Source organism: Pipistrellus kuhlii, unplaced genomic scaffold, assembly GCF_014108245.1.
Source record: "Pipistrellus kuhlii isolate mPipKuh1 unplaced genomic scaffold, mPipKuh1.p scaffold_m20_p_97, whole genome shotgun sequence".
Taxonomy (NCBI): domain Eukaryota; kingdom Metazoa; phylum Chordata; class Mammalia; order Chiroptera; family Vespertilionidae; genus Pipistrellus; species Pipistrellus kuhlii.
Genome location: NW_023425603.1, coordinates 364,892 through 372,886, shown reverse-complemented (window position 1 = coordinate 372,886; position 7,995 = coordinate 364,892). Strand labels below are relative to the sequence as shown.

The window sequence follows — 7,995 nt, the reverse complement described above, 5'->3', positions numbered from 1 at the left end:
AGGTCCCCGGCTCCCCGGCCCCCCAGGTCCCCGGCTCCCCAGCCCCCCAGGCCCCCGGCTCCCCGCCACCCCCCCGGCCCCCGGCCCCCCAGGTCCCCGGCTCCCCAGCCCCCCAGGCCCCCCAGGTCCCCGGCCCCCCAGGTCCCCGGCCCCCCAGGCCCCCGGCTCCCCAGCCCCCCAGGCCCCCCAGGTCCCCGGCCCCCCAGGTCCCCGGCTCCCCAGCCCCCCAGGCCCCCCAGGTCCCCGGCCCCCCAGGTCCCCGGCCCCCCAGCTCCCCGGCCCCCCAGGCCCCTGGCCCCCCAGGTCCCCGGCTCCCCGCCCCCCCCCCCCCGGCCCCCCAGGTCCCGGGCTCCCCGGCCCCCCAGGTCCCCGGCTCCCCAGGCCCCCGGCTCCCCGCCCCCCCAGCTCCCCGCCCCCCAGCTCCCCGCCCCCCAGGCCCCCAGCTCCCCGCCCCCCAGCTCAACGGCCCCCCAGCTCCCCGGCCCCCCAGGCCCCCAGCTCCCCGGCCCCCCAGGCCCCCGGCTCCCCGCCACCCCCCCGGCCCCCAGCTCCCCGGCCCCCGGCCCCCCAGGTCCCCAGCCCCCCCGGCCCTGGCGCTGCTCGGCCAGCACCCTCGCGGGCCCGGGACTGTCCTCCGGGTGCGAGGACGCGCGCGGCCGCCAGGGGGCGGTGTCGGCCGGCGCTGGGCGGGAACTGGTGGGGGGACTGGACTCCAGCGCCGGGGAAACTGAGGCTGGCCCCACCCTGGCTCCCACATCCAAGCCCGGCCCTCCCATCCGCACCCCTGCTCGGCCCTGGCCGAGGAGTGCCCCCACCCCCCAGCCAGTTTCCCCTCCGGACGCAGGATCCAGGCCCCACGGGCCTCGGGAGGGCGGAGTCCCCGCGGCTGCCCCTCCCCTCCTGCCTCCAAGGCCCTGGGCGGAGCTGGCTTCCACCCCGAGGGTGGTCTGTGCCAGCAGGTTCCTGGGTGGGGATGGGGGAGGGGACAGGTCCTGGGCTGGGGAGGGGGTGGGAGGAGAGGTCCTGGGTGGGGAGGGGGGTGGGAGGAGAGGTCCTGGGTGGGGAGGGGGGAGGGGGGAGAGGTCCTGGGTGGGGAGGGGGGAGGGGGGAGAGGTCCTGGGTGGGGAGGGGGGAGAGGTCCTGGGTGGGGGGGGGGGGGGGGAGAGGTCCTGGGTGGGAGGGGGGAGGGAGGAGAGGTCATGGGTGGGGAGGGGGGAGAGGTCCTGGGTGGGGAGGGGGGGGGGGGAGAGGTCCTGGGTGGGGAGGGGGGAGGGGGGAGAGGTCCTGGATGGGGATGGGGTTGGGGGGGCAGGGCCTGGGCTGGGGAGGGGGAGGGAGGAGAGGTCCTGGGTGGGGAGGGGGGAGGGAGGAGAGGTCCTGGGCTGGGGAGGGGGAGGGGGGAGAGGTCCTGGGCTGGGGAGGGGGAGGGGGAGAGGTCCTGGGTGGGGAGGGGGGTGGGAGGAGAGGTCCTGGGTGGGGAGGGGGAGGGGGGAGAGGTCCTGGGTGGGGAGGGGGGTGGGGGGGCAGGGCCTGGGCTAGGAAAGGGGGAGGGGACAGGTCCTAGGCTGGGTCACCGCTGAGCACCCCTCCCAGTGTCCCCGCTCCCGGCAGTGCGCCTCTGACCAGCCAGGGTGAATCACGGGTGCCCTGCCCTGCCCAGAGCACCCCTGGCTCCAGCACCACCCACACTCCAGGCTGACCAGCCTGCTCCCGCCTCCGCCTAATAACTCAGCCTCAGCTTTTATGGCACCTGTTCTCCTGTGGGGACAGGGGCCCCTCTGGGACTGACCCAGGGGGAACCCTCGGAGCACTGACACTGCTCCCCAGCTCCTTTAGGCAGGTGGCCCTGAAATGAGGCCATGCAGACCTGGGGGGGAGCAGGCAGAGGGAACACCCCGAAGCCCGAGGCCAGGTTCCCGGTGAACGTGGAGGGTCTGGCCTTGAGGCCGAGGGGTGCAGTGAGACGGGCAGCAGCAGGTGGGCAGAGGAAGGGCGAGCTGATGGGTGTTGCCAGGACCTCTCAGGCTGGGGGGGGAGCAGGGGAGTTGAGGGCAGGGGTCTGGGAGGGGGATGGAGTGGTGACAGGTGGTCAGGGCGTTTGCACAGTCTTCGGACTCCATGTGAGGCGTGCAGGTGCCCTTTCCTGCCACCCACCCCAGGTCCTCAGGGCAGGCTCAGGGCCAGTCTGTGGCTAAATTAACGAGGGAGGGTGCTGGGTGTGCTGGCGACCGGCTCCGGTCCGGGACAGAGGGACCACCACCTGCAGCTGTGAGTGGGGTGACCCCGTCCTGTGAGTGGGTGACCCCATCCTGTGAGTGGGGTGACCCCGTCCTGTGAGTGGGTGACCCCGTCCTGTGAGTGGGTGACCCCATCCTGTGAGTGGGGTGACCCCGTCCTGTGAGTGGGGTGACCCCCATCCTGTGAGTGGGTGACCCCGTCCTGTGAGTGGGTGACCCCATCCTGTGAGTGGGGTGACCCCGTCCTGTGAGTGGGGTGACCCCCATCCTGTGAGTGGGTGACCCCATCCTGTGAGTGGGGTGACCCCCATCCTGTGAGTGGGTGACCCCATCCTGTGAGTGGGGTGACCCCATCCTGTGAGTGGGTGACCCCGTCCTGTGAGTGGGGTGACCCCGTCCTGTGAGTGGGTGACCCCCATCCTGTGAGTGGGGTGACCCCATCCTGTGAGTGGGGTGACCCCATCCTGTGAGTGGGGTGACCCCCATACTGTGAGTGGGTGACCCCATCCTGTGAGTGGGGTGACCCCATCCTGTGAGTGGGGAGGGACTCGCCAGCTGGAACAGAGTGGTCTGAAACTCCAGGGGCTCAGGAGCTCCCCACACCGAAGCCTTCCCTCAGCTGGAAGGTTCCACCTCTTCTCCGAGCCTCAGTTTCCCTGCCTGTAAGGTGAGCTGACAATCTGACCTACTCATGGGGAAGCCAGCGAAGCAATGACCGTGAGGAGCATTTTGCCAATGGGACCTGCCTCTTTGAAAACCCACCTTCGTTACACAGATCAGATGTGAATATGTAAGCAAATGACTACAAGGTATAGAGTAAAAACTCCCAGGGACCCTCCCTCCTCTTGCCGACTCTCCCCCCAACAGGCCAGTGGGTGGCTTCCAGCATTTATAAAACTACTACAGGCTTGGTGCACGGAATTTGTGCACTTGGGGTTGGGGGTGTCTCTCAGCCTGACCTTTGCCCTCTGGCATTCCGGGAGCCCTGGGGGGATGTCCAACTGATGGTTTAGGCCCACCTCTTAGCGCTCCCGCCACCACCACTGAGCTTGCCAGCCCTGAGCCTGGCTGTGGCTGAGCGGCAGTCCCCCTGTGGGAGCGCACTATCAGAAGGCAGCTCCTGCTCAATCGTCTGCCCCCTGGTGGTCAGTGCGCGTCATAGCGACCAGTCGATTTGCAAATTAGCCTTTTATTATATGCGATATGGACCCCTTTTCTTTTAACATTTTCACGTTGAAATATTTAAAAACGAGTCCCAGCAGCTCAGGCCTGGAGACCAGCCCCGTGCGGCACGCGGGCCCCTAGAGAATGGCTCAGGTGGGCGGCTCTCTGGGGCTCTCAGGCCCCATCTCCCCTGACCTGACGGTCCGGCAGGGCTGGCTCTCTGACCGGTGACGGTGGCTGCCTACGCCCGTACGTGCATGGCCCGCGGCAGCCATGGCATTTCCCTCGTAAACCTGCCGAGCAGGAAGGGACATTATAATCTGCTGGAGGACAGGGCTGCCCCAGGCAGATATTCTAATGAGTCAGGAGAGAATTTTGCCTGGCCAGCATAGCTCAGTGGTTGAACATCGACCTATGAACCAAGAGGTCCTGGTTTAATGCCTGGTTGGGGCACACCCCTGGGTTGTGGGCCCGATCCCCAGGGTGGGATTTGCAGGGGCAGCCAATCAATGATTCTCTCTCATCCGTGATGTTTCCATCTGTCTCCCTCTCCCTCCTCTCTGAAATCAGTAAAATATATATTTAAAAAAATTACCGGCTCCTTTAATGAGACAGTCGGAGTCCTCAGACCCAGCGGGTTCAGGGACCCTGCGAGAGCCCAGAGGAGCCACAGGGACGGTCTCCCGGGGGCAGGAGGCAGCTCGGCTGGCGAGGGAGAGGGTGCCAAGGCTCCAGGCTCACAGTCCCCTCCAAAAGCCCTGCTGCTGAGGGGCCAGAGCCCCACCCGGGAAGGCGCAGTCCCTTCAGGGCCTCGGGGCCACTCCCCCTTTTCGTCAGGAAAAGCTCAGCATCTCAGGAGCCAGGAGTGGCCGGTGTGATTCCAGCCAAGGGCACATGCCCAGCTGCAGGCTGAGCCCCGGCAGGGGGCGCACAGGAGGCAGCTGATGGGGTTACTAAGTTCTCCAGTGGATGTTTCTCTCCTGTTCCTTTCACCTCTCTCTAAAAATCAATAAGCTATTATCAAAACAAAAACAACACACAGCATGGCCCTACCTCCAGGTAGCCAGCCGTGTCCTCTTCAAAGGTTTAACTATGAAATAGTGATAAGACATAAAAGGAAGGCCGCCCTGGACCTGGTCAGTGTGAGCGGCTGCTTCCTGCACTCCCGGCGGGAATCCGGCCGTGACCTCCTGGCTCCCAGGCTGACGCCCAAGCGCGAAGCCGCGGCGCTGGGCTCGCTGTTTCTGTCAGAAATAAGTCAGACTTCCAACCGTTTCCGCTGGGAGTGTCAGGAGCTCCTCGCCCCGCGGTTCGCCTCCCTCAGCCTCTCCGGGACCTTTGCTCCCTCCAGCTGGGTCCCCCCCTTCCGCCCAGAGCGCCGTGCCCCTTCCACCTGGCCTTTCTGCTGAGTCCACGTCCCGGGCAAGGTCCCAAGCCGCAGAGAAATGGGTCAGGTCTGACCTTCGGAAAGGGGCTTTTGGGAACCCCAGCAAGGAGGGCAAGTGGAAGGGGGCGGAGGCAGCAGGGAGGGGCGGGCCTGGCACCGCAGCTGATGCCCTTTCACCCTCACTCCCTGCTGCCATGGAGACGCCCGAGGTCTCCACTCCGGCTTGTCTTCCTGGGGCCCAGGCAGCAGGGCGGCTGCGGGCCTGAGCCACCAGCTCCGGGCTGTCCCCCAGGCCCCGGGGCTCCCAAAGGCCAGCCCTCAGCCCCAGGACCGCCATTCACTCGGACCACATCCTGCTGAGACCCCATTGGGCGAAGGCAGGGGAGCAGCGCAGGGAACGGGGCTCCGCGGGGAGGCGGTTAAGGCTGAGGCCGGGCATACGGGGAGCCCAGCTCCAGGCCAGGGCGAGCTCCGAGTGCGCTGCCGCCTGTGACCTGGCTCCTGCCCATCCGGTCGCCGGGGGCCGGGGGCACGGGCGGGCCTGCCAGGCCACACTGCACTGGGTGAGGCGGAGTGTGGGTGAGGGCCCCCGGCTGGGTCTCAGCGGGACCCTGTGCGGCGCCCCAAACCTTGGGTGCCTGGTGGGAAGGCTGGGGCCCCACCCACCACACGTGTCTGCAGAAAGGCCGGGGAGCCCCTGGCTTGCTCCCCGGCTGCTGCTCGTTTGGAGGCCACCCCTCTGAGCCCCATTTCCTGGCAGGCGAATTGGGGTCATCATTCCCAGCACTACAGCTGTGAGAACGGCGCCCATAGGTGCTCACACATTGCTGTCTGCACCCATTCGTCCATCCCCTGGGGAGTCCGCCTGGAGCTGGGGCTCCGAGGCCCTACCTCGGCCGACAGATGGCCCTTAGGGGTCAAAGCTCCTGCCCTCTGACGCCCCCCTCCCCGCGGGCCGTCTCCCCCCTTCCCCACGGGCCGTCTCCCCCTCCCCGCGGCCTGGGCCCCCCTCCCCGCGGGCCACCTCCCTCCCTCCCCGCGGCCCCGGGCCCCCCTCCCCGCGGCCTGGGGCCCCCCCCTCCCCGCGGCCTGGGCCCCCCCCCTCCCCGCGGGCCGTCCCCCCCTCCCCGCGGTCCCCCCTCCCCGCGGGCCGTCTCCCCTCCCCGCGGCCCAGGGCCCCCCTCCCCGCGGGCCGTCTCCCCCTCCCCGCGGGCCCGTCTCCCCCTCCCCGCGGCCTGGGGCCCCCCCTCCCGCGCCCCGTCTCCCCCTCCCCGCGGCCTGGGGCCCCCCCTCCCCGCGGCCCGGGGCCCCCCCTCCCCGCGGCCCAGGGCCCCCCTCCCCGCGGGCCGTCTCCCCCTCCCCGCGGCCTGGGGCCCCCCCTCCCCGCGGCCCGGGGCCCCCCCTCCCCGCGGCCCAGGGCCCCCCTCCCCGCGGGCCGTCTCCCCCTCCCCGCGGCCCCGCCCGCCCCGCGCCCTCAAGTTTCTCCAACTTTTCGGCAGGTCCCGCCGGCGCCCCGCCCCCGCCGGTGACGTAACAATGCTGCAGCGCGGCGGCCAATGGGCGGCGGCGGGGGCCGGCAGGGCGGGCCAATGGCGGCGGCGGACGGCCGGGGTCCTGCCCGGCCCGGGCCGCACTGCGCCGCCCGCGCCCGCCCGCCCGCCGCCGGGGCCGCCCCGCCGCCCAGCGACCGGACGGAGCGCGGGGCGGAGAGCGGCTGCGGCGGGCGCGGGCGGCGGCTCCGGTCTGTCCGTCCGCCCGTCCGTCCGGGACCTTCGCCGCCGCGCCTCCCGCGGGCGCCGCGCTCCGGCCGCAGGGGCGGGAGCCAGGCCGCGGCCGCCGCCCCCACGGTGAGTCCCCCGCCTCCCGCAGCCCGCGCCGGGCTCCGGCCGCCCTCCCGCCCGGGCTCCGCGCTCGCAGGTGCAGCCCTCGCGGCGCCCGCCGCCCGCAGCTCCGGCCTCGCCCCCGCGGGTCGCCGCGTCGCGGGAGGAGCTGGCGGCGGCCGGGACGCGCCGCTCGCCCTCCAGCCCAACCCCCGCTCCCGCCGCGGCCGTGACTCAATGCGGTGACGTGGGCGCCGCTTTACGTAACCCGCCGGCGCCCCGCGTCCGCCCGGTCCACCGGGGCGCGGGCCGGCGTGGGGCTGTCCGGCCGCGGGCCCCTGTGACTTAGTCCCCGGCCCCTGAGTTTGTGGAGGACTTGGCCCTGGGAGGCCGCCGGGGACCAGGGCCGGGCTCAGAGGGCCAGGGCAGCGCCCGGCCGGCTCCCTCCTGGCCGGGACACCCCATGTGCGGACAGAGCCGCCGGCGGGAGGCGGGAGACCGGGGCGGAGGCGGCTCTGCCAGGGCTGCCTGGCCCCTGCCCCCCGCCCCCCGGCACCTGCCTCCCCCGGGGCCGCAGAGCACCGGTCCCGCCGGGGTGCGCAGGCTGTGAAGTGCGGGGCACCCCGTCTCTGTTGACGTCACCCTCCAGCCTCCTCCCAGGAGCCAGGGGTGTGGACACCCAGCAAACATGTTGGGTGTCCCCGCCCCCCAAACTCTGCCTCTGGGGTTCACGCCTCATTCCCCTCTTCCTTCAGATGACGGAGCTGAGGTTCGGAGAGGCAGTGACAGACCACGTCTGCTAGGGCATCCCCCGCAGGAGCCAGGTGGGTCTGGGTCTAGAGCCCTGCCCTGTCCTCCAGGGGTCAGAGGTCAGGGTCAAGGCTAGGACAGGGATTTGTCCTACAGAAGGGACGGCTACAGAAAGGATTTGGCTCCACTTGAGACGTGGGCCAGCTTTCCTAACCCCACCCGGGGGTGGATGCGCCTGGCCGGGTGGGGCCCGGGCCGGGGTTGGGGGCTCAGGGTCTCCTGGTCACGGGGCCGCAGGTCTCCTAGCTGCCAGAGAAGGAGGGACTTCGGGAGGGCGGACAGGCGCGTCAGGAGCAAGGATGCGGGCGTGGTTCGGGGTCTGGCAGGGAAGGGGGCTGTGAGGGTGCCTGGAAGGGCTGGTCCGAGGCTGGAGTGGGTAGAGTCGGCCCTGTAAGGGGTGATCCGATCCCTCTTAGGCCCTTCGGTTCCGGGGGGGGGGGGGGGGCGGGAGGATAGGAGGACAGGAGGGTAGGGGGGGAAGGGGCCCAGGCGCTCACCGTGTCCCTCTGCCTGCAGGTGGTTGGCCGCGGGGCCCATGCCGTGAGGCGGGCGCTGCCCCCGCCAGCACCCCCAGCAC

General features: G+C 70.8%; 1 long non-coding RNA gene across 1 annotated transcript; it reads left to right on the top strand.

Annotated features, from left to right (window-relative positions):
• The first annotated feature begins 6,364 nt into the window (after window positions 1-6,364).
• On the top strand, window positions 6,365-7,985 carry LOC123651951. The gene is made up of 3 exons (XR_006740966.1): window positions 6,365-6,635; window positions 7,364-7,432; window positions 7,935-7,985. It is a non-coding gene; the product is annotated as an uncharacterized LOC123651951 (long non-coding RNA).
• The last annotated feature ends 10 nt before the right edge of the window (window positions 7,986-7,995 follow it).